Source organism: Gymnoscopelus braueri (assembly GCF_963280865.1).
Source record: "Gymnoscopelus braueri genome assembly, chromosome: 13".
NCBI lineage: Eukaryota > Metazoa > Chordata > Actinopteri > Myctophiformes > Myctophidae > Gymnoscopelus > Gymnoscopelus braueri.
In genome coordinates, this window is record NC_137615.1 from 7457046 (window position 1) to 7484980 (window position 27935).

Sequence of the window (27935 nt, forward strand, 5' to 3'; positions counted from 1 at the left end):
TCCACTGACTGCCCTACTAGGATCGGATAGCAGCAAATATTCAGGTATAATGTTACTTTGTTGTTATTATATAACGATCATATAATGGCTCCCTGGCCGTGTGCACCTGAATGGACGTGTCAATTAAACAATTAACTCCAGAACTCATCGTGGAACTTTGCAGACCGTGGAAATATGTTGAAACCCGAGTATAGTGCTACAGTATGCTGCTAGAGCTGGCTGCAGCCTGCAGCCACCTTCCAGACTGTCTAGACTCTAGAGTCTCTAGACCATATGCAGTCTAGACGTAAAATATTATATTTAGTCTTCTAAATAGTGTCCATGCATTTGCCTCTCACCGAATTATTCATCATACAACCGAGCCCTACTGTGGGGCAGGACGTAGCCACGGATCACACGACGGTCGTCTGTCACGACCGTCATGGATGAACTTCAATCTGGTCTTTGCATTTTTTCCATTTATGGCCCCACATCTACGTAAACGTTCACATTTCAAATTTAAAGTAATTAACTTATGTCCACAAATGTTACAATTATGTACGGGCCCTTAGAAGTGTCCGTATCTTCCGTATTCTTCAATAAAAATCATTTTTAATTTAATTGGTGGCCATTTGCTTATAGTTATAATGTGTCAGAGTGCAGTACACCTCCCAACCGATAGGGTCACGTAGTTGAAAGTCTATTGGAGAAAATGCAGAGAAAATGGCCACCAATCAGATTAAAATGTTTTTTTATTGAACAATACAGAATATACGGGTACTTATGAGGGCCCGTACACAATTAAAACATCCGTGGCCATGGGGTAAGCACTTTATATTTGAAAAGTTAACATTTTATGTAGATGTATGGGCCGTAAATAGAGAAAGTGCAAACACCAGGTTCAGGGCTAGGACAGGACGGTAATAAATATGGCCGTGTGGATGTGAGACAGCTAGCCTGGGTAGACTTTAGGCCACAGCGGATTAGAAGCAGACTGGATGATCTGTCACTGTCACTAGACTCAGTGGTGTAAAGTAACTAAGTACATACTCAAGTAGTGTACTCAAGCACAATTCTGAGGTATTTTCAAGTTTCCAATTTCAGTACTTTTACTTACTCCACTATATCTCAGAGGCAAATATTATACTTTTTACTCCACTACAATTATTCGAAAACTTTAGTTACTACTTTGTTGATTTGGATTATTATTACAAAACATACATTAGCCAGTTTAGCCCTATATTCCTTTCGGCCATTTGAAAATAGCAGATCTACAAGCGATGTGACGCATTGTGAGCTTGTAGATCTGCTATTTTCAAAATATTTTTAAACATTTGAAAAATTGTGAAATGGGACCTCCTGCATAATGAGTACTTTCTACGTTTGGTACTTTAAGTAGGCCTACATTTTGATGCCAATACTTTTGTACTGTCAATTTTGAATTCCTGACTTTTACTTGTAACCGAGTATTTCTACATTGCAGTATTTATACTACTTAAAGGGGAATTTCGCTCATTTTCAACATTGAACTGTCATGTATATACCTTAGAACTGTTGTGTGGAAATGTGTTTACTTCTACTCCACTACATCTCAGAGGCAAATATTATACTTTTACTCCACTACAATTATTTGACAACTTTAGTTACTAATTACTTTGTAGTTTTTGATTATTATTACAAAACCACTTCAGCCCTATGTACATTTTGGCCATTTGAAAATAGCCGATCTACAAGCTCACAATGCATCGTGATGCGACGCATTGTGAGCTTGTAGATCTGATATTTTCAAAAGAGTTTTTATACATTTTATACATTTGAAAACTTGTGAAATGGATAATGAGTACTTTCTACTTTTGGTACTTTAAGTACATTTTGATACCAATACTTTTGTACTGGTGCTGACTTTTGAATACTGGTACTTTTACTTGTAACAGAGTACTTCTACACTGCAGTATTGATACTTTTATTTAAGTTAAAAAAAAAATACTTTTTTTCCACCACTGATTATTACTGTATGTCTGTCTAGGCGTGCCAGCAGCCGGCATCATGCCCATCACGTTGCTGTGGGCGGTGGATGTGTACGGGCGGGTGTACAGCCTGTCCACCGCCAGCGGGCGCTGGCAGCGCACCGACGACCTGCTGCTGGAGCTGAAGCGCGTGACGGCGGGGAAGGGGCGGAGCTGGGGCGTGGGCTGCGACCACCGCATCTACCTGAACCTGCTGCCCAGCGAGACCCCCATACGCTACCGAGAGGAGACCTACGAGAACCAGGTGAAACTAACACACAGACATCAATCCTAGCACAAAACACCTTTACAATGCAATAATGGTTTAGTTTTTGGGCGGTGAAACCGCCCCTATATGTGAGGTTTGGACATCGACACCCATTGCACCCCCCCAACCCTGTGCTGTGATTGGCCACCATTGTACCCCCCTAACCCTGCACCGTGATTGGCCAATCACAGTCTAGTGAAACATGACACATGTGCATAGCCCTAAAAATAGGACTATGCACTTAAAAAAAAACACATTTATGGGGTTTTTTAAGTTAGGGGTGTACAATGGTTGGTCCACAATATTACTTTTCTTCCATCACTGTGATGACCACTGTGACCACACCGCCCACTTCACACTGGGTGTGATTTTTTGTATTTTAACCGCTTTAATTAAATAATTAGATCTATTTGATTTTTGACTTGAGCGCAGGGCTTGGCAGCTATAGGGGTTAAAGGGATAGTTCACCCAAAAAGAAATATTTTCTTTCTATCGATTAGTCACCCCATGGAGACTTGAATTCATGGATACTTTTTTTTGTTTTTGTCGCATTCCTAAGCCAATAATTTGTTGACTAATCGATAGAAAATAGAGTCATTTTGGGGGTGAACTATCTCTTTAAGCCTTTACTTGACAGTGACAGACACATGGACAGATTATAGACTGGGCTAATGGGGGGGCCAGTGACCCACAATAATCTTTTACAAGCAAGTGAATGTTGTATAGGTTGTAGACTGTAAATCTTATAATATGATAAAATTTCTACCGGCGCTTTCTTGACCCACACATGCCTTACAACTTGAGTAGTGCGTGTTGGAGTCGGGTGGGCACCCTGGACTACCTGTCCTGGACATGGGGTCGTGGTGGTGGTCAAGTCAAGTCAAGTCAAGTCAAGTCAAGTCAAGTCAAGTCAAGTCAAGTCAAATATATTTACAAAGCAGTGGTCTATTTTGAAATAAAATCTTGCGGGGAAATTATAATAAGCAGATCTGGCAACCCTGGTGGTGGGGGGGCCTAAAAGATTAACCCCTGATCCATCCCTGATGTGTGTCCATCCATGTGTTCCCCCGCACGGTGTCCTCGTAGAGATGGAACCCGGTGGAGGGCTTCACAGACGTGCTGCTGCCCACCGACCGCTGGCCGTGGAGCGACGTGACCGGCATGAACGCCCAGCCTCTGTCCAGCTTCAAGCTGCCCTCGATCAGCTGGGAGTGGGAGGGAGACTGGTACGTAGACCACACCTGTGGAGACCCCAGCCAGACAGGGGTAAGAACCGTGTTACACACACACGCACGCACACACACACGCAGACAGACAGACAGACAGACAGACAAACAGACAGACAGACACAGTCATGCACACACACACACACACACACACACACACACACACACACACACACACACACACACACACGCACACACGCACACACGCACACACGCACACACGCACACACACACACACGGCAAAATCTGCACTTCACCCATGTTCAACCGTATCTTCTATATAATAGACCATATTCACACGGCGGCCATGTTGCTATTAAGTCAATGAAGTGCCACCCCGGTTGCCACGGCAACGGGGTGGCACTTTCAATGTTAAATTCCAAAATGGCCGCCGTCTGAATATGGTCCATTGGTCCTCACTAATGCTCCTTATAAGCCAGTGGTTCTCAAAGTGAGAACCCCTGCCTTATAAGATGGCACCATTTCTGTCTACTTGCTCTGTATCTCAGAGGTGGGCTGTGTGTGTGGACAGTTCAGAAACCTGTCTATAGAACACAGAAGTCTGACTCCTACCGCGGTCTATTTCCCCATTCTGAATTCCCATAGACTTGCTTAATAAACAAATGATCCCGGCGGTTTGACTCTTATGGATATGAAGCATCAACTCACGGTGAGAAAACGCTAGCGTTACATCCGCCGAATTAGTTAAGTTTTCACCAGAAATACTGTATCAAATATAAGTGACTGACTATCATAAACGATACAGAACCACCCCCATGACAATATCGCCGGGACAGTTTGTTTATTTCTGGACCACAATTCCTATATGAGACGATTTTAAGATGACCCAATGTTACTCTCCATAGAGAAATTACTTCCACGACCCAGGGGATGAACGAGTGACGTCAGGACTTCTGTACTCTATATACCAGTGACACCCAACAGCAATGGCCAGTGTCAAACATGTCATTGAGACGGACGGTGTCCCTGTGGTGTCAGGGTCTCAGGCGGTGTCAATAGGGGTCCCAGGGGATGGCGGCCGTTCGTTAACCACCAGCTAGTCTCTCCAGACAGACTGTATTATAGGCTCATACAATTTGCTAATGTTTCCGTCCAGTGTTGATTTCGTCGACTAAAACCATGATGAAAAATTTTCATCGACTACGTTAGAAAACTAATACTAAGTATATTGACAATTTCGTCAACAAATGAAAACTAGACTAAAATGTTAGGGAGGGATCTAGTGGAGAAGAGATCCTATAGAACTAAAAGACAAGTCATTTTATGTTTGCTTGCGGTCGGGTGTTGCGCTCTGAATATAGCAGATCTACAAGCTCACAACGCGTCGCGCTGCGACGCGTTGTGAGCTTGTAGATCGGCTATGTTCAGCATGCAACCAAGTGTAAAATCATCCATTAAGACGCCATCAAGGCACCGCCACAATACATTTTAGTGGACTAAATCAACTGTAGATTTAGTCGACTAAAACTAGACTAACTGTAAAACATTTTAGATGACTAAAACTAAATGGAAATTGATTCCAAAGACTATGACTAAAACTGAATCCAAATTTTCTGTCAAAATCAACACTACTTCCGTCAAACGGTCTGTACATCAGAAGTGTTGAAAATGTAAAGAAACTACAGCCTCCACCCTCACTTCCATTTTGTTGCATTTGTCGGGCAGAAACCTCTTATCTCTAATTATTCTCCGTAAATTAACGCCCTACTTGATCATATAACTACAGCATCACACAAGAGTATCAAAAGTATAGCAGATCCACAAGTTCGAAAGCCGGTGCCGGCGCTTGTAGATCTGCTGCTTTTGAACAGTTTTGCACATATGAGGTTTTGCTGTCACATGGTCTCTCTCTCTCTTATGTGGTGGCTCTAATAACACGGTTTCGGTGGTGGTCTGTCTCTCTCTTGACATAAAATGTTATTTAGGTAGCATTAGCATGTTGTTTAGACAGATGCTAGGTTCATTGTTTACATGTTATGCTATAGTTTCAAATGTACAGATTGTTATTTAGCATTGTTTTAGACAGATGCTATAGGTTTGATGTTTTTTTTACCTGGTATCCTAGTTTAGGCACTACATTGTTATCTCTGCACTCTACTTATGTGACTATTTACCTTGTCGTTTATTGACTAGAATTCATGTTAACATATTTTGATCTCACACATTTAAGACGCTGCGGATAAGAGTGTCTACTAAATGCCTAAACTGTGAATTGGTCTCTCTCTCTCTCTCTCTCCAGGGGTGGGAGTACGCGGTGGATTTCCCAGCCAGCTTCTCCCTGGAGAAGACGTGGAAGTCGTGTGTTCGTCGCAGGCGATGGATCCGATACAGGAGATACACGGCACAAGGCACATGGGCCAAGGTCAGGCATATGAGTGAATGTGTGTGTGTGTGTGTGTGTGTGTGTGTGAATGGGTGAATGGTCAGATACTGGAGATGCAGAGCTAGGGCAGTCATGATTTTTTGTTTTAGTTGACGATGAATTCATTGTCATACGAATAATTGCATTTAAGGATTTAATTGTGTATTTGGCGTTGAACATATTCATTAAAATGTATTTTATGTTTGCCTTTTAGCTTTTTTCTTTGGTTTCGTAATCAAAATTTGCACGATCATGATGATTATCTTAAATAATTGCGATTATCGCAAATAATTGTCATTAGATGATAAGTAATAATTGTGACAGGTCTATAATACACAGCACATGGCACACGGGCCAAGGTCAGGCAGGAATCAATGAAAGAGGTTACACAACACATCCTACAGGACAAGGACACGGTGTGATGAGATGCTGTGGCCTTCAATCACTGCTGTGTCTACCTCCCAGTGTCAATTTAACTCTGGGAGAGTAAAAATGGACTTTCATAGTTAAATTAACCACTTAAAAGGTGCTGCGAGTAATATTCTTTTGGGTAAAATAAGCGTTAAATAGCTCTATGTTCTGATAGTAACCATTGTTTTGAGTGTTTGTTCGGTAACAGGGGTCTCCCCGCCTCTCGGTAAAGAGCTGCTTTTGTGAACAGAAAAAGCATTTTCAGGTCAGGATACCCATTTGATCCAATCAGGAGAGACAACTCATACAGGATGCAGGATATACAAGTGAAATCGAAACAAAATACACAAAAAAAAGATATTGAAACTGGAACACTAACATTGAAGCTGATAAAAATACATGTGTGTGTAAATGGGTGCATGTAATGCACATTGTAACACGCGTTGGATAAAAGACGCTATAGAAATGCAGTCCATTCCCTTCTGTTTACTGTGTTGTGTAGGTTGGCTGTATATGAATTAACCCATTACCCCACCCCCACCCACCCAGATCCCCCTGGACCACCCTAAGAAAGCCCCCCTCCCCCTGTGCGACATCAGCTGTGGAGGCTGGGAGATGAGCGACCAGTCTGGAAGATACCCCTACCTGTGGGCTGTGTCCCAGCAAGGACAGGTACACACACACACAGACACACAGACACACACACAGACACAGACACAGGCACACGCACACGCACACGCACACGCACACGCACGCACACACACACACACACACACACACACACACACACACACACACACACACACAGTCAAAGTGGAGTTTAAGGAGGTTTTTGAGTTTTGACCATTAATGTGGAGAACTGGAGATAGTTGTTTTGTCTATCATTGATTAGAATGACAAAGTCAGACGGTAAACAAACATAAATTGGAGTCAGGTGGTTTTGACCGACAGTTTGAGGATCCAATGGAGTACAGACGTTGTTTTCACACAAAGATATACAATATCACTGAACCTAATTGGTAACAACCTAATAGCATTGTGTAAACCCTCCCTGTGGTTACATTATACTCAGACCACTTAGCTTATTCACTGTACTCGTAGTTAGTGGTGAGGTTAGATGTCATACATACATATTTCATGTTGTAGCCATCATGTTTCAAGCTCATGTGTTTTAGCACACAGCTATACGGTGCCATCTGCAGAGTGCTTATCTTTGACCATTATTATTATTATCATTTACCAAATCAAACAACTGCAGTGTAATTTAATGTCCCATAATATGGATGATGACAAGTAGACAACACAGCAGCCTGCAGTCCAGCGTCTGATTCACTTCACGTATTTACCACAGGAGGGCAGCACAACCCCATGTATTTTACCTGAGATAATTATGTGGAACCTGTTCTGCTTCTGTCTACGTACTCTGCTCTGTATGCCTGGCTTTTACAGACCCCATCGACCCCCCCCCCCCCTCCCTCCCAACATTTTTTCATCATATTTGAACTGGGGACCCCACAAAATAATCATATTTGAACTGGGGGGCCCCCAAATTAATCATATTTGAACTGGGGACCCCACAAAATAATCATATTTGAACTGGGGACCCCACAAAATAATCATATTTGAACTGGGGACCCCACCCTGACAAGCACTTGGAATTGTAGGAGTTAAGTTTGACTCGATAGTCGGTTCCACAGATAAATTGCAGATCTACAAGCTCACGTGTGTAGATCAGCTATTTTCACATGTTTTGCTTCTTTCTTATATTATTTGTCAATTTGGCCAATGTTTGACCAGTATTTATACTAGTTTGTTGATTACTTTTGATGCAGTAATGGTCTTTTTTAATTCATTTTCTTAATGTATTAAAGAATTACCCACAGGTTGAGAACTACTGGTTTACTGCTATCTATCTATCTATCTATCTATCTATCTATCTATCTATCTATCTATCTATATATCTATCTATCTATCTATCTATCTATCTATCTGTCTGTCTGTAGGTGTATTTTAGGGAGGGCATCCACCCGCGGGTTCCAGAGGGGAGCAGCTGGGAGGAGGTGGAGGTACCCAGGGAGGTGGGCCAGATCTCCGCCGGACCCGGGGACCTGATGTGGGCTCTGCTGTGGGACGGCAACATGCTGGTCCGCACCGGACTCAGCCTGGACAGTCCTACAGGTAAAACCCTGGACAGTCCTACAGGTAAAACCCTGTTCAGCCCTACAGGTAAAAACCCTGTTCAGTCCTACAGGTAAAACCCTGTTCAGTCCTACAGGTAAAACCCTGTTCAGTCCTACAGGTAAAAACCTGTTCAGTCCTACAGGTAAAACCCTGTTCAGTCCTACAGGTAAAACCCTGTTCAGTCCTACAGGTAAAAACCTGTTCAGTCCTACAGGTAAAACCCTGTTCAGTCCTACAGGTAAAACCCTGTCTATACACCATGCAGACCACTGGTTCTCGATGCCGGGTCCGGGGACCAATCACATTGGTCCAATGTGATTGTGACATAACTTAACCCATTAAAGGAATAGTTCACCCAAAAAAAAATGACTTATTTTCTATCAATTACACACCGCATGAAGCATTGAATTCATGGATTCGTTTTTGTTTTCGTCGCATTCCTAAGCCAATAATTTGATTAGCGGCGGAAAACTGCTAATGTATCCGGTGCATACACATTTTCACGACTTTGTTCTTCTGTGTCATCATCAGGTACATCGTGGGCCGAGGTGTCTTCTCCAGTGAAGGAAGTGGAGGCGCTGCATGTGTCCGTGGGGGTCAGTGTGGTCTGGGTCGTCACCAAGGACTTCAAGGTGAGTCGGAGCCAGTGGTGTAAAGTAACTAAGTACATTTACTTAAGTACTGTACTTAAGTACAATTTTGACTGGAGTATTTCCAAATTTCAATACTTTTACTTCTACTCCACTACATCTCAGAGGCAAATATTGTACTTTTACTCCACTACAATTATTTGAAAACTTTAGTTACTAGTTACTTTGCAGATATACATTATTACACTATAAAACATACATTTACCACTTTAGCCCTATTTCATACCTAGGCTATTTGAAAATAGCCGATCTAAAAGCTCACAACGCGTCGCGATGCTGCATCATCATTATGGCCAAAAATGATCCATATTGAGATCCCGATGATTATTTATCATGATTATTCATTGAGTTTTCGTGACAGAGACCATAACGCTGCTTTCCACATTCATGTTGTACTACTTTTACATTCCCCCGAATGTACACAGTTTTGAATCAAAAAATATAATTGCTTCTCCTTTATTTTCACGTACTGTAAATCCTGTGCATCTCAGAATGAATATCAAAACTTAACACCAAATTAAATCAACATAGCAATGCTTTCATTTTCCCTGCTCACAAATATTGTATATAAAATACAAGCTTAATCAAGTAAGACCGGGGACGCATCTGTGTCATTTTAGATTTATTTGGCTATTCAATAATAGCAGATATACTTGTAGATCTGCTATTTTTGAAAAATTGTGAAAAATCTTTGAACACATATTTTTTAATGCAAACATTTGTAAAATATTTTGGGACCTCCCCAGAAGCAAAGATTTGAGTTACAAATGTTCCCTTTTCAAAATATATATATTAAAAGATTTGCTGTTCAAAAAAACATCTAAATTAGCAGATCTACAAGCTCATAGAGCTGCTATTTTTGAATAGCCAAATACATCTAAAATGACAGAGATGCGTTCCTGGTCTTAATGGGTTAATTAATTTTGGAAAATAATTTGGTAGGTGCAGCCATGAGTGATAGTTTGGGCTGACACTGCGTGCGTGCGTGCGTGTGTGTGTCTGTACGTGTGCGTGTGTGTGTGTGTGTGTGTGTGTGTGTGTGTGTGTGCGTGTACTCACCGTGTGTGTCCAGGTGTGGTTCAGGCGTGGTGTGAACTCTCACAACCCGTGTGGCTCCGGGTGGATCAGCATCGGAGGGGAGATGATGATGGTTGACGTAGGACTCAACGACCAGGTAGAAACCAGGACTGGAGCATCATGGGAAATGCAGTTCACAGTGTATGCAGTTTAATAGACGCATATATCCAGAGTGACTTACAAGTGTGAGACCAGAATAAGCGGAGTAAACATGAACTCTAGTCGATAAACAATGGTAAACAATCACATACTGTAAGAAGAGGCGAGGCAAGGCAATTTTATTTGTACGGCACATTTCAACAGCAAGGCAATTCAATGTGCTTTACACAGAACATCAAGCAAAGGAAACACAATTGTACAATGACATTAGAGAACAAATGTAGTTTACAATTAGGGATACCAGGTAAACAATGAACCTAGCATCTGTCTAAGCAACATGCTATCTAAATAACATTCTGTACATTTGAAACTATAGGATACCGGGTACAAAATGAGCCTATAGCATGTGACTAAACAATAACATGCTATTGAATTGACATTCTGTGCATTTGTGGTCAAGACAAAAAATTATCTAAATATCGTGAACAAATAACCAAATCGAAAGAGGTTTAAGGGATAGTGAATTCAAGTCTCCATGGGGTGACTAATCGATAGGAAAAAAAATCATTTTGGGGGGTGAACTATCACTTTAAATTGACATCCCCTCGTGCATGAAGCCAGTGTGTTTGTGATGGCTCGAAACAGGCAGCTTCCCGGGGAATTACTGTGCATACAATGGAAGTCTATTAGACACGTCCCGCCTTAGCTCTCTACCAGGCTTTTCTGCTCTGAGATCAGAAAAGGCTGCATATGGGAACGAGGCTATCACTTCAGGTCAGGCCGGGGCTGCTCAGGGCTGCATCAGGTCAGGGCCGGGGTTAGGTGAGGTGGGGTGGATAGTGGGCCGGGGTTAGGTGAGGTGGGGTGGATAGTGGGCCGGGGTTAGGTGAGGTGGAGTGGATAGTGGGCCGGGGTTAGGTGAGGTGGGGTGGATAGTGGGCCGGGGTTAGGTGAGGTGGAGTGGATAGTGGGCCGGGGTTAGGTGAGGTGGAGTGGATAGTGGGCCGGGGTTAGGTGAGGTGGGGTGGATAGTGGGCCGGGGTTAGGTGAGGTGGGGTGGATAGTGGGCCGGGGTTAGGTGAGGTGGGGTGGATAGTGGGCCGGGGTTAGGTGAGGTGGGGTGGATAGTGGGCCGGGGTTAGGTGAGGTGGGGTGGATAGTGGGCCGGGGTTAGGTGAGGTGGGGTGGATAGTGGGCCGGGGTTAGGTGAGGTGGGGTGGAAAGTCTTGGCTCCAATCCCCGGTGCTGACTGTGTCTCAAACAGTGTGGACTTTTGCATGCATTGCAAAACCCTCCGATCCCACCCCCCATAGATACCCTCCCCCCTCCTCCTTGCCCCCCCCCCTCGAGCTTCCTTGTAACGTGAGCAGAGCTGAGCGTTCCTGCCTTATAATAAACCCCATGCAGAGTGTACACTGAGTGCCCCGCTACGAGCTTGTAGATCTGCTATTTTTGAAAATTCTTGAACATTTTTGCAAAAATGTAATACTTTTTTTATATTTTTATATTTATATCTACAAGCTCATACCGCGGCAATGAGCTTGTATATCTGCTATTTTTGAATAGCCAAAGACATCTAAAATGACAGAGATGCGTCCCCGGATTGAATGGGTTAATACCCCCTAAACATCGGCCCCTAACAACTATCGTTGTTAGGGGCCACCCAACAGTATAGGGTGATTTCACGTTATACTGTATATGGGACATGAAAATGGGACTTACTTTGTAATAATTTTAATTTAATATCTGCAAAATCAGTCAATTTCCAATTTGTACCTTACATACCTGTGTTCTGTCTGTCTGTCTGTCTGTCTGTGTGTTAGGTGTGGGGTGTAGGTGAGGACCGTGGGCTGTACTTCAGAATGGGCGTGACCACATTAGAACCCAGTGGGAGTGGCTGGATCCCTGTCTCCGCCCACTGGGTTTACAGGCTGCAGGAGATCGCTCCGCCCAGGTGAGTCATCACAACTCTAGTTGAACCCTAGTAGAAATCATTGTTTAAAAATAAAAAAAAAGATTATAACAATAAAAACAGTCATAGACGTTGGTTAGAAATTGATGATCCAAAATAGTCGCCTTATTGACTTACCGGTACATTACTTACGTGTGTGTGTGTGTGTGTGTGTGTGTGTGTGTGTGTGTGTGTGTGTGTGTGTGTGTGTGTGTGTGTGTGTGTGTGTGTGTGTGTGTGTGTGTGTGTGTGTGTGTGTGTGTGTGTGTATGTGTGCGTTACAGGGATGACAGTGAGTTCGGCGGCGGGCTCACAGAAGCCTTCCAAGGCTCGGTTCTGAGCTGCACCGACTCAGACTCCACCGATCTGGGCCCTCCCGACTCACCAAACAACTCCACATCGCCCCCCGCTGTCCTGGAGGCCCCCTCCTCCCCGGACCCCTCCGTTGTCCTGCTAGGGGCCACACCCACCACCACCACCACCACCGGTACCCCCCTCCCCCCCACCACCACCCCCCCCTCACGTGGCCTCGCCCCCCCCTTCATCCGTCCAATCGGAACCCCCCAAAACGTTCATCCCCACCAGCGACAGCTTCATCACCAGCCTGGTGTCCGACCGCGAGAAGACCTCGTCGTCGGCGAGCCTCCCTCGGGATGCCCCGCCCGCCCCGGATGATGCCCCTCTCCTCCAGGGGGAGGAGATAGATCTAGGTTACAATTCATTTTTTTTTAAATGTATTCATTTTTAAATATCCGCAATATGCAGTGGTGGAAAGTAACTAGGTACATGTACTCAAGTACTGTACTTCTACTCCACTACATCTCAGAGGCAAATATTGTACTTCTACTCCACTACATCTCAGAGGCAAATATTGTACTTCTACTCCACTACAATTATTTGAAACTTTAGTTACTAGTTACTTTGCAGATATAAATGATTACATTATACAACATACATTAACAACTTCAGCCCTATTTTATGCCTAGGCTATTTGAAAATAGCCGATCTACAAGCTCACAACGAGTCGCATCGCGACGCGTTGTGAGCTTGTAGATCTGCTATTTTCAAACATTTTAGTACTTTTACTTTTGGTACTTTAAGTACATTTTGATACCAACACTTTTGTACTTTTACTTAAGTAAAATTTTGAATTCCGGACGTTTACTTGTAACAGAGTACTTCTACATCGCAGTATTGATACTTTTACTTAACCCATTGAGACCTGAAGCCGATTCTACATGTCTCCTAAATCTCAACAGTATTCTGAAAAACCTATGTTTCTATATCAGTGGTGCTCAATCTTTTTCATGTCAAGGACCCCCAAAATGATATGTATTTGGCCGCGGACCCCCATCAAAATATCTTGTTCCAGGGACCCCCAGAAGCAAAGATTTGAGTTAAAAATGTTCGCTTTAAAAATATATATATTCAAAGATTTGCACACATTTTCACGATTTTTCAAAAATAGCAGATATACAAGCTCATAGCGTGGCACAGTGCCGCGCTATGAGCTTGTATATCTGCTATTTTTGAATAGCCAAAGTGTAAAATAATGCTTTTTAGCTCAAATCTAAAAATGACACAGTTCCAGGTATTAATGGGTTAAGTAAAACATTCGATCCTAATAAATGAATTTCAATTATCATCTAGACACCGCCCCCCTGCTCCCGGTGGGGCTGCTGCCTTCTTCTACGGAGGAGGAGGAGGAGGAGGAGGAGGAGGCGGGGGCGGGGGCCGGACCGGACGTCCCGTGGAGCACCGTGGATCTGGAGGGGGCGGAGGCGGCCAGGATGAGCGCCCGGCAGGCGGCGCAGCGCGGCGGCGGTGATGACATCAGAGGCGGCGGCGGCGGCGGCGCGGCGGCCCTGCTCCCCTCCTCTCATCCTGGCGTGGGAGAGGAGGACGCGCCCGTGTGGGCCTGGATCTCTGGAGGAAGCTGTGACATAGACGCCAACTCACAGATCAGCTGGCTCAGTCCCTCAGGTAGGCCTACCGTATATATATATATCAGGGTTAGGGCCGTCAAACGAATATTTGATATTCGAATATTATTCGAATATTGGGAAAATATGTATATTCGAATATGAAAATTAATATTCGAATATAAAACAAATTAACCCATTAAGACCTAAGGCTGCGTCTAAAAAAATCTAAATCCTAACAATTTTTCGGAAAAAAATATAAAAAAATAATGTTCACGATTTTTCAAAAATAGCATATATACAAGCTCGTAGCGCGGCACTCGGTGCCGCGCTATGAGCTTGTATATCTGCTATTTTTGAATAGCCAAAGACATCTAAAGTGACACAGATGCGTTCCAGGTATCAATGGGTTAAAATTAAAAATAAATGTTTATTTGACAGGGACAATACAAAAAACAATGTATCAAGTTATAAAAACAAACAAAAAATATGTTTTATTGGATCCGAGCACTCGCTACGTTTTTTTGTACTGTTTCTGTCAACACAAAAAAATTGAAAAAAAAAAATGTTTTTGAAAGAAAGAAATTATATATATTTTTTATAATAATAATAATGATATTCGAATATATTCGAATATCTGCCAATTTTTAAGACCAATATTCGAATATCATTTCTGAGGAAAGTTGACAGCCCTAATCAGGGGTGATGCAACTTTGATGATGGAGAGAGGGCCCTTATATTTCCACACTCACCCCAGAGGGGCCACATTTGCACATACTGTCGGGCCGTTCTGTCACACAAAAGTAGCAAAAGTAGCCGATCTACAAGCTTGTAGATCTGCTATTTTTGCTATTTTTGAATTGGAATTCAGATTTCTTTTTTTGCTCTTTTTCAATTGGAATCCTGAAAAATAATTTTTTTATTAAATTTCAAATGCATTTAGTTATACTTATTTTAACGTTATGAACTTAAATACAAATACATTGGACATAAAAAAGACAATAGCATTTTAATACTAGTCATTAGTCAAAGCCCAACAACACTTAACTCATTCAGTGCCAATGAAATAAAAAATTTATTGCGAACTGTGCCAGCAATTGTTCAAATTTCTTATACCTTTTTCAAGTAGTCACAGAATATTTATCTCCAGTATAATCGATCCCCTGATGGGTGCTAATCACTGAGGGTTGCACTGTGTGGTTTCACAAATGTCAATGAGGTCATTGGACCTTGTTGACATTAATTGTCTGCATTTTGAAAATAACATAATGACATTGAAAAAAAAAAAAGTGCTCAGGAGCCGAGATACAGCCTTTTTCAGTAATAAGTTAAACAAGAAGTAAATGGAGCAGCAAATCTTCAAATGATGATATCTTGGGTTCTGAATGTTTCTTATGAAAAAAAAAAAAAAAAAAAAAAAAAAAATCTATCGATTAGTCACCACATGGAGATTTTTTGGGTTGTGTTGTATTCCTAAGCCAATAATTTGATGACCAGCGGACCGGTAGGCAGCGGTTCCGTTAGGAGACACAAAGGAGACTCTTTGTGTCTCCTACCGGAACCGCTGCCGGTCATCAAATGATCGGCTTAGGAATGCAACATACACCCCTCATTTTTGGGGTGTACTATCCCTTTAACCCATTTACTCCGGGAAATAATCTGTGTAATTTGTTTTCTATTCAAAAATTGCAGATCTACAAGCTCGAGTGCGGCGCTACGAGCTTGTAGATCTGCTATTTTTGAAAAATCTTGAAAATTTATGTGCAAATATTTGAATATATATATATTTTTTTTAAAGCAAACATTTGTAACTCAAGTCTTTGCTTTTGGGGTATTCTACAAATGTCTTCTAAATCAGTTTAAAACAGTTTTCTGAAACACTTATGTTGCTATAATATCAGTGGTTCTCAAACTTTTTCATGTCAAGGACCCCCCAAAATGATATGTATTTGGCTGCGGACCCCCCATCTCAAAATGTTTTGTTCCACGGACCCCCCAGAAGCAAAGATTTGAGTAAAAAAAAAATTGCTTTAAAAAAAAAAGATATTCAAAGATTTGCGAGATTTTTCAGATCTACAAGCTCATAGTGCGGCACTCGGTGTGGGACGCATGTGATTGGTCTATCTCTCTGTCCGTCAGGTCACATGACCAGTTCCTTGTCACTGACTCCAGTTCAGTGGAGCCAGCAGCAGCAGCAGCAGCAGGAGGTGAACAGGGACCAGGAGGAGATCACAAATAAACCGCTGGAGAGGAGCAGTGTAAGTCTGTCTGTCTGTCTGTCTGTCTGTCTGTCTGTCTGTCTGTCTGTCTGTCTGTCTGTCTGTCTGTCTGTCTGTCTGTCTGTCTGTCTGTCTGTCGGTCGGATCATTTACATTCACAATTATGGCCCGATGAAAATGTCACATGGTTTCCAACTGGAAAATGAGTGTGAACACACTGTTGTCAGCAAGCGACAGGATCGTGTGATGGAAGTATAAATTAAAGGAAAAAAAAACGTTTTACCTTTGTTTTTTCGTAACTTAACGCCCTACTTGATCACTCTACAGCGTCACTCAAAAGCATCAGATCCGCAAACTCGCGAAACGACTCCTTTTTAGCTTGTAGATCTGCCACTTTTATACTTTTGAATTTGAATCCTGAAAAGTAACAGTTTTGGACATAATGAGGTTAATTTACCTTTTTGTCGTACTTCGAAACATCAATATTTCATCACATTTAGAGGCCCTCAGTTGTGGAGCTCTCTTGATGCATCACTCAAGTCTTCACTATCCTTCCCAATATTTAAGAAACATTTAAAACAATATCTCATTTCTTCCTTACCGTAGTCCATTTATTTAGTAATCTTTACAAAATAGATGTCTTTTTCAGTTTTTGTGTTTTTATTTCTTTATTGGCACCACTGCTCCCCTTGGAAACTTGTATTATTTGGTATTGTTCTTATTGAACTTTTAATCCTGTTGTTTAATGACTTCTCCCATGAAGGAAAGGATTCCAAATAAGCCAGCCGGCTTCTTCCTTTCCTTGCACAGCAATTTGTCATTTATTATGTATTGTTTTTATATTTGTTATAATAATGTGCTAATAAACTAAACTAAACTAAACTAAGGTTTCCACCCGACAGCAACAATCTCCTTTTCCCCATTTCCTCCTCCTCCTCTCTCTCAGTCTAACCTGCTCCTCCTCTGTGTGTGTGTGTGTGTGTGTGTGTGTCTCCCCTGCAGTCTGTGTGGGTCCGCCAGGGGGCGCTACGCTGGTGGCGGGACTGGAGCCCCCGGCGCTGGGTGGACGTGGGCGTGGCCCTGGAGCAGTCCACCAGCTGCGAGGGGAGGAAGGACAGCATCCTCTTCATCTACTACACCCAGTACGACGAAAAGAAGGTAGGTTCATCTACCACGGGGGTCTTCAACGTTTTCAGGACAAGGACCCCCTGGCTGAGAGAGAGAGATGAAGCAGGGACCCCTTCTATATTGTGTAAAATTGTGTTTCAGATTAAACTTTTTTTGTTTACTTGGTCTGCTCTTTTTTCCCTCTACACATATACCTCTTTGCCAAAAATAGCCGATCTACAAGCTCACAACGCCTCGCGCTGCGAGGCGTTGTGAGCTTGTAGATCGGCTATTTTTTGGCTAAAGTTCTCCTCAGAAAAAGGGATGCTAGGGTTCAAGTGGTTAAGGTAAAAAAATAAATAATCATATCACACAAAGATTTGGCGGACCCCCTGTATTAACTCTGAGGACCCCCTAGGGGTCCCGGACCCCCTGTTGAAGACCCCTGATCTACTACACCCAATACGACGGAAAGAAAGAAGGTTCCTTGACTTACATCACAGGGGACTACTGGGACAACGTTCTTTATGCATTATTTGATGTCGACACCCACGGATGGTTAAAGCCCAAGATTTCTGGGTTTGTTCCTGCAACGAGGGCCGGCCACTCAGCCTGTGTCTTGTGAATCCTCCCCACCTAATCCTAATAATGGTTAAATGGAAAAATTACTAATTTAACCAAAGAGTAAGAAAATAAAAGGCAGTCTACAAATCAACTACAATTCCCAGGCTTAGAAATAACCTAACGACTCCCATTACACACGCGGTCTCCCCCTCCCCCCTCTCCACATAATCAGCATCACATCGTATTGCATGTTACAAACCGGGGCCTCCTGCTCTCTAACCATTGAACTATGGCCCCCTGACTGATGTCATCAACATGATGTCAGTACTTTGAAGGCCTCTGTATAAAGGTAGTAGCGTGCAACCATGTTCTTTTACGGATCAAGACTTTGAGACATCCAACTTTGTTGCCCCTTCTCTTTGCATGTGGAATGTTGAGGTGGATCGTGCGTCTGAAAGGAGGACCAAAAGGTCTCCCTGCTTCCTCCACGGTGGGACACAAAGTTTACTTCATCGGCGGGGAGGACCGTTACGAGGATGACCGTGATCAGATTGTCGTGAACGTATTCAACACAGTGTCTTTGACCTGGCTGAAGTTGCCCCCAGTGACAGCTGTAAGAGGGGAACGTCCCACTGAGGTTCCCTCCATCCGCCAGTTCCACACAGCTGTGCTGATAGAAGGTGCCATATACATCTTTGGGGGCTGCTGGAATGGAGAGTACTACAGCAAACTTTATGCATTTGATGTCGACACCCACAGATGGTTTAAGCCCCAGGTTTCTGGGACTGTTCCAGAGGCGAGGTGCCACCACTCAGCCTGTGTCTTGGGGAAGGTCATGTACATCTATGGAGGAACCAACCGGACAGTGCACTGTAATGAAATGTACACGTTGGACATCAACGCAATGGTCTGGTCTTTAATTAACGCCGGAGGCACTCTAACACCGGCCTCGTTCTATCACTCTGCCACTGTCATCGGGACAAATATGTTTGTATTTGGGGGCTGGGGGAAACAGGGCTGGTACAACAACATCAGAGTGTTTGATACCGAGACCAACTGCTGGCTGAGCACGCCTTCTGCACCGCTCCTTCTAGAAGGACGCGGGCGCCATTTAGCCTTTGCCTACGATGGAGAGCTGTACATACCTAGTGGCCACTACCTGAAACAGATGGTCAATGATGTGTGGAAATTCAATCCAGAGGCCTCCTCCTGGAAGAAGGTTGAGGCCAAGGGGAAAAGCTTGTATTCAATGAAGTACGAGATGTGCTGTTGCATGGTGGGAGATCGTGTCATCCTCCTTGGAGGAGCCGAACCACCCGCCAGTGATCTGTACATCTTAGACTTGAGTCCGAATCTGAAGACGTTATGCAAGCTAGCGGTTAATCAGTACGGTCTGGAGCAGTCTGAACTCACACATGACGTCAGGTGGGAACTGGCAGCCATGACTATCAACAGTCGGTAGCGCCATAGACATATAAAGGTAGACGCCTCCTCCGGCTCTGAGGCGTCTGTATCTCGGGCGCACACCAGCTTCCACTAAGCTTCAAACCTCCCAAAACAAACTGATTTGACTACTTCTCGGACTGGGGCCCATGACCCACCTCTCTCCCACTCACTTTGCCAGCCTAGGCTGGCTCAGGGTGGAAGACCGGGTTAAACAACAAAAAATGGGACTGGTCTTCAAAATTGTAAACGCAGATTTGCCCGAAATGCCCCCTATACCCGCTTATCTGTCTAAATACCTCCAAAAAGTTAGTGACACCCACAGTCACGAAACTAGAGGGAGCGTAAACAACAATCTGGTACCACCCACCCATAAAACAAACATATTCTCCTTCTACAGCACGGCCACCAAGGTATGGAATAGTCTAACCCCATCCCTCAAAAAATGCAGTTTGCTGGGCTCATTTAAAACAGCACTAAAAACTCATCTTTCTGGAGGCCATAAGAGGAGGTAGTACCAGTTTCCCGGTAGACAGACGACCCCCCCCCCCCCTCCCCTTTTTTCTTGTATATATATATATATTTTTCCCACGCTTTTTTTTGTACATAGTGGTATTTTTTCTCTGTATTTTATGTTGATTTGAACTGTTTGGTTGCTACTATATATGTCTAAGTCCGCAAGGACTTTTTTGGTCGGACCTTTTAGTCAAAAGTATTATAAATGTAACTGTGATGTTTTACATTATTTTGCCTAATAAAATTTTCAATCAATCAATCAATCAAAACTTCTCTAAAATGGTGGTCGCGATACAGGTCGCTCCAACGAACTGCAGAGGCCAATGAGGTATCTAGGTTTCTATATCTATGGGTAGCGCTGTTGCCTCACAGCAAGAAAGTCCTGGGTTCGATTCCCGCCGGGGACGAAAGGGCCTTTCTGTGTGGAGTTTGCATGTTCTCGTGTCCCCTAGGGTAGGTACCCCTCACAAAAAACATGCAGTGATCCTGCTCTCTATACTGCCTTCCCCTGGTCAGCCGGGGCGCCTGATGGAGGGGAAAGGAACTGGTTGGAATAACGTGTTACGCGATACTGTATGTCCTACCGGGGAAACTCCCCCCTGTCGGGTGATGAGAAGCGGCCTGCTCACTCATGCATTGAAGGAAGCATGAGCTCAGTTCAGGGCTCTCCCCAGGCTGGCAGAGGGAGCGCAGCTGATTTTCACCCACTGATTACAGTGGGTGAAAAAATGGTTTTTTTTTTTTATAATGAGTGCATAGCTCATAAATTGACGGAGTCGGAGTGTGACACGCTTCAGTGACGACAGTGATTGGCTGTAGTTTTCCAACGACACTTCCTGGTTCCGCCGCAGAACAAATGTTCTCCCATCACAGATTGTATTAGATATCATTAAATATAAAGGATAAAGAGCCACCTCCCTGACAGAGTGCCGGCCCCATACATTTTTTCCTCTTTAATTTTGGAACGCAGTTCTTATTATATATATATATATATATATATATATATATATATATATATATATATTTTAATGTAAACGTCATGACCCAGGGGGCGTGGTTTTGACGTCAGACCTCATATACGTGAATATTTAGGATGTTGGCATCATATGCAGGTTGTGTGTACATGTTCAGGGGTTGACAGTAAGGTCTCAGAGGCACTTGCCCATCGGGCAAGGTCATGTTCTACTTGCCCAAAGGTCATGCCCACTTGACCAACAAGTAAATTGTGATAGTTAAAATTGGAATTACCGTTCATTTTAACACTTTTTCTTTTCTTTTTTTTACTTTACTTGCTAATTCTGGGGCTGTGAGATATGAACATAACTCAATATTTATGCAAAATGTCTCAATACCTATACAATATGACTTATTAAAAAATGTCCACAGACATCTTGTGTTGAGTTTATAGCGAACTAAAGACAGAAATCCCCACTCAAACGAACCTGCCCGTCGGGCAACCTGAAAGCAAACTCCACCTGCCCGAACGTTTTATTTACTTGCCACGGGCAGTCGGGCAACCGTTAGTGTCAACCCCTGCATGTTATTTGAACATCAGCATCAAGGTACAATGTTCCTTAAGGTGCTGTTCCACGTCCAGTCTACACTATGTACTGTATGGTTCTATGTATCTAACTATGTGTCCTGTGATAGAAATGTCTGAATGGTGTAGAACAGTGTTGATTTCGTCGACTAAAACGATGACGAAAAATTTTAGTCGAATACCTTTTTTCACTGACGAAAACTAAACAAAAACTAAATAAAAACTAAGCTATGATGACTAAAACTAAGACTCTCTCTCTCTCTCAGTACCTCCACGTCTTCATAAACGAGGTGACAGCGTTGGTCCCGGTGCTCAGGGACTGCCACTATGCCTTTGCTGTGTACACCACCAACAGGACCAAGCAGAGGTGGCCTCTGGTGCTGGCCGCTCCCACTGAGAAGGACATGAATGACTGGGTACCATTTATATACAATAATTCATAAATGACTGGGCACCATTTATATACAATAATTAATACATGACTGGGTACCATTTATATACATTAATTCATAAATGACTGGGCACCATTTATATACAATAATTCATAAATGACTGGGCACCATTTATATACAATAATTAATACATGACTGGGCACCATTTATATACAATAATTCATACATGACTGGGTACCATTTATATACAATAATTAATACATGACTGGGTACCATTTATATACAATAATTCATAAATGACTACCATTTATATACAATAATTAATACATGACTGGTTACCATTTATATACAATAATTAATACATGACTGGTTACCATTTATATACAATAATTCATAAATGACTGGGTACCATTTATATACAATAATTCATAAATGACTACCATTTATATACAATAATTAATACATGACTGGTTACCATTTATATACAATAATTCATAAATGACTGGGTACCATTTATATTCAATAATTAATACATGACTGGGTACCATTTATATACAATAATTAATACATGACTGGGTACCATTTATATACAATAATTAATACATGACTGGTTACCATTTATATACAATAATTCATAAATGACTGGGTACCATTTATATTCAATAATTAATACATGACTGGGTACCATTTATATACAATAATTCATAAATGACTGGGTACCATTTATATACAATAATTCATAAATGACTACCATTTATATACAATAATTAATACATGACTGGTTACCATTTATATACAATAATTCATAAATGACTGGGTACCATTTATATACAATAATTAATACATGACTGGGTACCATTTATATACAATAATTAATACATGACTGGGTACCATTTATATACAATAATTAATACATGACTGGGTATCTTTTATACAGTAATTAATAAAAGACTGGGTATCGTTTAAGTACGGTACTTGAGTAAATGTACTTACTTTACACCACTGGTTCCGTCCTCTAGGTGTCGCTGTTGTGCGAGTGTTGCTGCGAGAGCAGCGTAATATCCGTTGTCCTCGTTCCGTCCTCTAGGTGTCGCTGTTGTGCGAGTGTTGCTGCGAGAGCAGCATAATATCCGTTGTCCTCGTTCCGTCCTCTAGGTGTCGCTGTTGTGCGAGTGTTGCTGCGAGAGCAGGGGGATCCGGGGGCCGCCCTCCACCCAGGCCCTGTGGGCCACCACCTCTAAAGGAGACATCATGGTCCACGAGCCCTCCTACTCGCTGGAGAGCCCCACCAACACCCTGCACTGTGACCTCATGTGAGACCCACATACCTACTAGTGCTGTATACAGTAGATCAGTGCTTCCCAAAGTGGGGTCCTTGGGGGGAGGGGGGAGGGGGGAGGGGGCTCCAAACTCATAATTGTAGTGGAGTAAAAGTGCAATATCTGCCTCTGAGATGTAGTGGAGACACAGTGGTGGAAAAAGTACTCAAATTCTTTACTTTAGTAAAAGTACCAATACTGCAATATAAAACTACTCTGTTACAAGTAAAAGTCCAGAATTCAAAATTTACTTGAGTAAAAGTACAAAAGTATTGGCATCAAAATGTACTTAAAGTACCAAAAGTAAAAGTACTAAATATTTGAAAATAGCAGATCTACAAGCTCACAACGCGTCGCGATGCGACGCGTTGTGAGCTTGTAGATCGGCTATTTTCAAATAGCCTAGGTATAAAATAGGGTTAAACTGATTAAGGTATGTTTCATTATATCATAATTTATATCTGAAAAGTAACTAGTAACTAAAGTTTTCAAATAAATGTAGTGGAGTAAAAGTACAATATTTGCCTCTGAAATGTAGTGGAGTAGAAGTAAAAGTATTGGAAATTGGAAATACTCAAGTAAAGTACAAATACCTCAACATTTTACTTAAGTACAGTACTTAAGTAAATGTACTTAGTTACTTTCCACCACTGAGTGGAGTAGAAGTAAAAGTATAGACAATTGGAAATACTCCAGTAAAGTAAAAGCGCCTCAAAATTGTACTTAAGTACAGTACTTGAGTAAATGTACTCAAGTCACTTTACACCACCGCAAATCACTAACCACTTAATCGCTCTAACGTGCAAGAACTATTCAGCCTACTGTTGAAAATGTCGGCAATGTTAAGTCGGTCATGTTTGTGTTGCTAATATGCTAACTCTGTTGTTACTATATATGTTTCTGGTGGTCTTGTGCTAAATGTGTGCTAAGTGGCTAACGCTGGGTGCTTTCCGCTCTGTGGCGTTGTGTTGTGTTGTGTTGTGTTGTGGTGCTATGCTGCAGGTTCTGGCGCCAGGTCCCGGGCCACCTGCGCTGGGTAGAGTCCAACAGTCTGGGGCTGGCGTGGGGCATCGGGTGGGACGGCACGGCATGGGTCTACAGCGGGCACAGCGGGCAGCAGCCCACCCCGGGTAAACACATACCCCCCCTCCCCCGTAGACACGTACCCCCCCTTGACTTAGTCTGTATCTCTCCATATTCCAGTGGTTCTCAAACCTTTTCATGTGAAGAACCCCCAAATTGACACGTATTAGCCCGCAGACCCCCATTTGAAAATATATTATGCCAAGGACCCCCATAAGAGAAGATTTTTACAGCTCTAGCAGTGATTTTCAACCATTTTAATTTCAAGGACCTCCAGTTTGACATGCATTAGGTTACAGACCCCCATTTAATTTCAATCTCTGGGACCCCAATTTATGTTCAAGGTTAATTTAACTCTGAGAGTGTACAAATGGAACGAAATGGACCTGTTAGGGTCCATTTGGTTATTTGTACACTCTCCGAGTTACAGACCCATAAGGGTCCATTTGGTTCCTAACTATCATTTAGCTGGGGACCCCCTGGAACTCCCTCAAGGACCCCCTGGGGTCCCCGGACCCCACTTTGAGAACCACTGCCCTAATATCTCCAGTCATCTCATCTAGTCTCTGCATCTTCAGGGCCTTTTACTTATGGTCGATGCATAATTCCTTTAATAACTAATTGTTTAATATGTTTTCTCAGTAAGGTAGGTCTGTGTCTCTTAAATAATTTTCTCTCTATATATTTAAGTGCATTGAATACTATTAAGCGCTTAAGGGCTTAAAGGGATATTTCACTTTAAAAAAAAATTTGGGTCATTTTATCGTCTACTCAGGCTTTTGGGAGCACCCCGGACAGTTTTTAAGTTGCTTGATTCAGTATTTAGATATCCATTTTTATCAGACACGCCCCCTTCCTATACAAACCCATTGTAACTTCAAACTCTATTTTAACCATGATATTATTTTAATCGGAAACACCCGTCCTTCTAATACGTGAGGAGACTGTGTTTTTTCAATTACTTTTTTCATTCACTTAAATAAATGAAAAAAGAATATCGAAAGAACACGGCCCCCTCATGCATTAGGAGGGCAGGGTGAGTCACCAGAACCAAGGATGGGTGTTTTTGATGAATCTAACATGTTAAAAATGGAGTTTGAACTTATAATGGGTTTGTATAGGAAGTGTCTGATAAAATTAATATCAAATATCTGAATACCGAATCAAGAAAATTAAAAACTGTCTGGGGGTCTCACAAAAGCCTGAGTAGACGATAAAATGACCCATTTTTTTTGGTCAATTTCCTTGCTTGTTGCTTGCTTGTGTTGTGTAATTGCTTGAGCATGCGGTTCAATACGTTACCGTCTGCTGCGCTTCTACACATGGGCCAGTGGTGGAAAAAGTACTCAAATGTTTTACTTAAGTAAAAGTATCAATACCGCAATGTAGAAGTACTCTGTTACAAGTAAAAGTCTGGAATTCAAAATGTACTTGAGTAAAAGTACAAAAGTATTGGTATCAAAATGTACTTAAAGTACCAAAAGTAAAAGTACTAAAATGTTTGAAAATAGCAGATCTACAAGGTCACAACGCGTCGCGATGCGACGCGCTGTGAGCTTGTAGATCGGCTATTTTCAAATAGCCTATGTATAAAATATGGCTGAAGTGGTTAGTATATGTTTTATAATATAATAATTTATATCTGCAAAGTAACTAGTAACTAAAGCTATCAAATAATTGTAGTGGAGTAAAAGTACAATATTTGCCTCCGAGATGTAGTGGAGTAGAAGTAAAAGTATAGACAATTGGAAATACTCCAGTAAAGTAGTACTTAAGTACAGTACTTGAGTACATGTACTTAGTTACTTTCCACCACTGCACATGGCTACACGCTCACAGCGTTTAGTGTTGTCCTCGTTTGGTGTTTGTTTCAGGAGATGCACTGCAGACACAGACGGACGTGAGGAGTGTTCAAATATTCGAGAACCAGAGATGGAACCCCATGACTGGATATACAGACAAGTATAAGAGCGCTTCACTTGACCCGTTCAATCCGGGAACGCATTGAACGTCATTTTAGATTTCTCTGGCTTTTCAAAAATAGCAGATACACAAGCTCATAGCGCGGCACTTGGTGCCACGCAATGAGCTATGCAGTATATATATTTTTAAAGCGAACATTTGTAACTCAAATCTTTGCTTCTGGGAGGTCCCTGGATTGCCCGGCCAAATACATTATCATTTTGGGAGGTCCTTGACATGAAAAATGTTTAAGAACCACTCATATAGCAACATAAGTTGCCCCAACTAACCTGTAAAAAACTCAAACTAACACTAAAACTAAAAAAACTCAACTAAAACTAACCCTTCACAAAAAATAAACTAAACAGAAATTGGAAACAAAAAGTGAAAACTAAGTAAAAATAAAAACTAGTGAAAAATGCAAAATTACAACACTCCCCAGGTGCAACCAACCTTAAGCTGGGGCTAAGACAGGTGAGTATTGGGCAGGGTTATTAATAATGACCCAGATTAACGATATATAATAATAATAACAATAACAATAACAATAATAATAATAATATAATTAGACCTATTTGCTCCCACAAAGGAAAGTTTTCATCTTCACCCAGCTGATTGCTGCCCCAGCAGTCAGACTTGAGCGCAGGGGCAGTTGGGGGTTAAGTCCCTTTGCTCAGGGACACCTCGACACATTGCCGGGGCGGGGATCAACCCTGGAACCTTCCGTTTCCCAGGCGGCCTGCCTCTTTACCCATTCAGCTAATTGTGCACGATTGTCATCTGGACTGTTATTGTTAAACCACGCCCAAATACTTATTGCTGTCTCAATAATGTGAACACAAATAAACACAAAGGGTCTCTTATAGCGATTAACCAACCTGTGGGCCATGAAACCTCACTCAAAACCCACTCTTCAGGATAGCTTCTCCCAGCTAAGGTCTAGTTAAGATGTCTCCCTAACCCATGCTTAACCTTTTATCATTTTAATTTCTTTCTTTCTTATTAAAGTTGGTCCTTCCTTTTCTTTATGTAAAGCGATTTTGGGTACTTAGATAAGTGCTATATAAATCTGATCTATTATTATGAGGATATTTCAAGTGGGCCCCCAAATAATTGGAAAGACAAAGATTTTATTGATAATAATTACATTAATATCACAAAAGTAATGTACAGTAAGGGACAGGGCTATTGACGGGGCCAGGGACTGGGGCCTCTTGCATTGACCCATACCTGAAGACGTTAATATCCGTCTCAATACATCGCTTTTAGCATTCTTCTTCCACTTCTTCCTCAACCTCTTCCTCTTCCTCTTCTTCATCTTCGTATCCATCTCCTCCTCCTCCTCCTCCTCCTCCTCCTCCTCCTCCTCCTCCTCCTCCTCCTAGTCCAGCTGCTGCTTCTCTGAGTCTGTCTTCCATGCGCCGATAAAGCATTCTGTCCCCAATGCCTAGCGGTCTAGGCATTGGGGCCGGCTCCGGGATCAATGGGGAGTTGATCCCTTCCCTAGCTGCCGCTCTCTGCAGCACAAAGCCGCTTCGCTCGTTTTCATGCTCACGTTCTCTTAGCGTCGTCGCGTAATCCAGCTGCTCGTTCTTCTGTTTCCAGTAATCCCTCGCACGTTGTTCTGCCATCTGAGT

At 42.4% G+C, this 27935-nt stretch overlaps 1 pseudogene across 1 annotated transcript in view; it reads left to right on the forward strand.

Moving 5' to 3' along the window:
• The window catches only part of LOC308099375 (tectonin beta-propeller repeat-containing protein 1-like), a 46449-nt pseudogene continuing 18514 nt past the window's right edge, over positions 1 to 27935 (forward strand). Inside the window, exons 1-18 of the transcript XR_013935142.1 lie at positions 1 to 44; positions 2006 to 2250; positions 3340 to 3519; positions 5740 to 5862; positions 6823 to 6945; positions 8277 to 8451; positions 8986 to 9086; positions 10177 to 10278; positions 12104 to 12234; positions 12516 to 12727; positions 12769 to 12941; positions 13882 to 14214; positions 16293 to 16411; positions 17375 to 17530; positions 21809 to 21958; positions 23090 to 23247; positions 24256 to 24383; positions 26211 to 26298. The product of XR_013935142.1 is annotated as a tectonin beta-propeller repeat-containing protein 1-like (transcript). The remainder of the gene's footprint in view (positions 45 to 2005; positions 2251 to 3339; positions 3520 to 5739; positions 5863 to 6822; positions 6946 to 8276; positions 8452 to 8985; positions 9087 to 10176; positions 10279 to 12103; positions 12235 to 12515; positions 12728 to 12768; positions 12942 to 13881; positions 14215 to 16292; positions 16412 to 17374; positions 17531 to 21808; positions 21959 to 23089; positions 23248 to 24255; positions 24384 to 26210; positions 26299 to 27935) is intronic.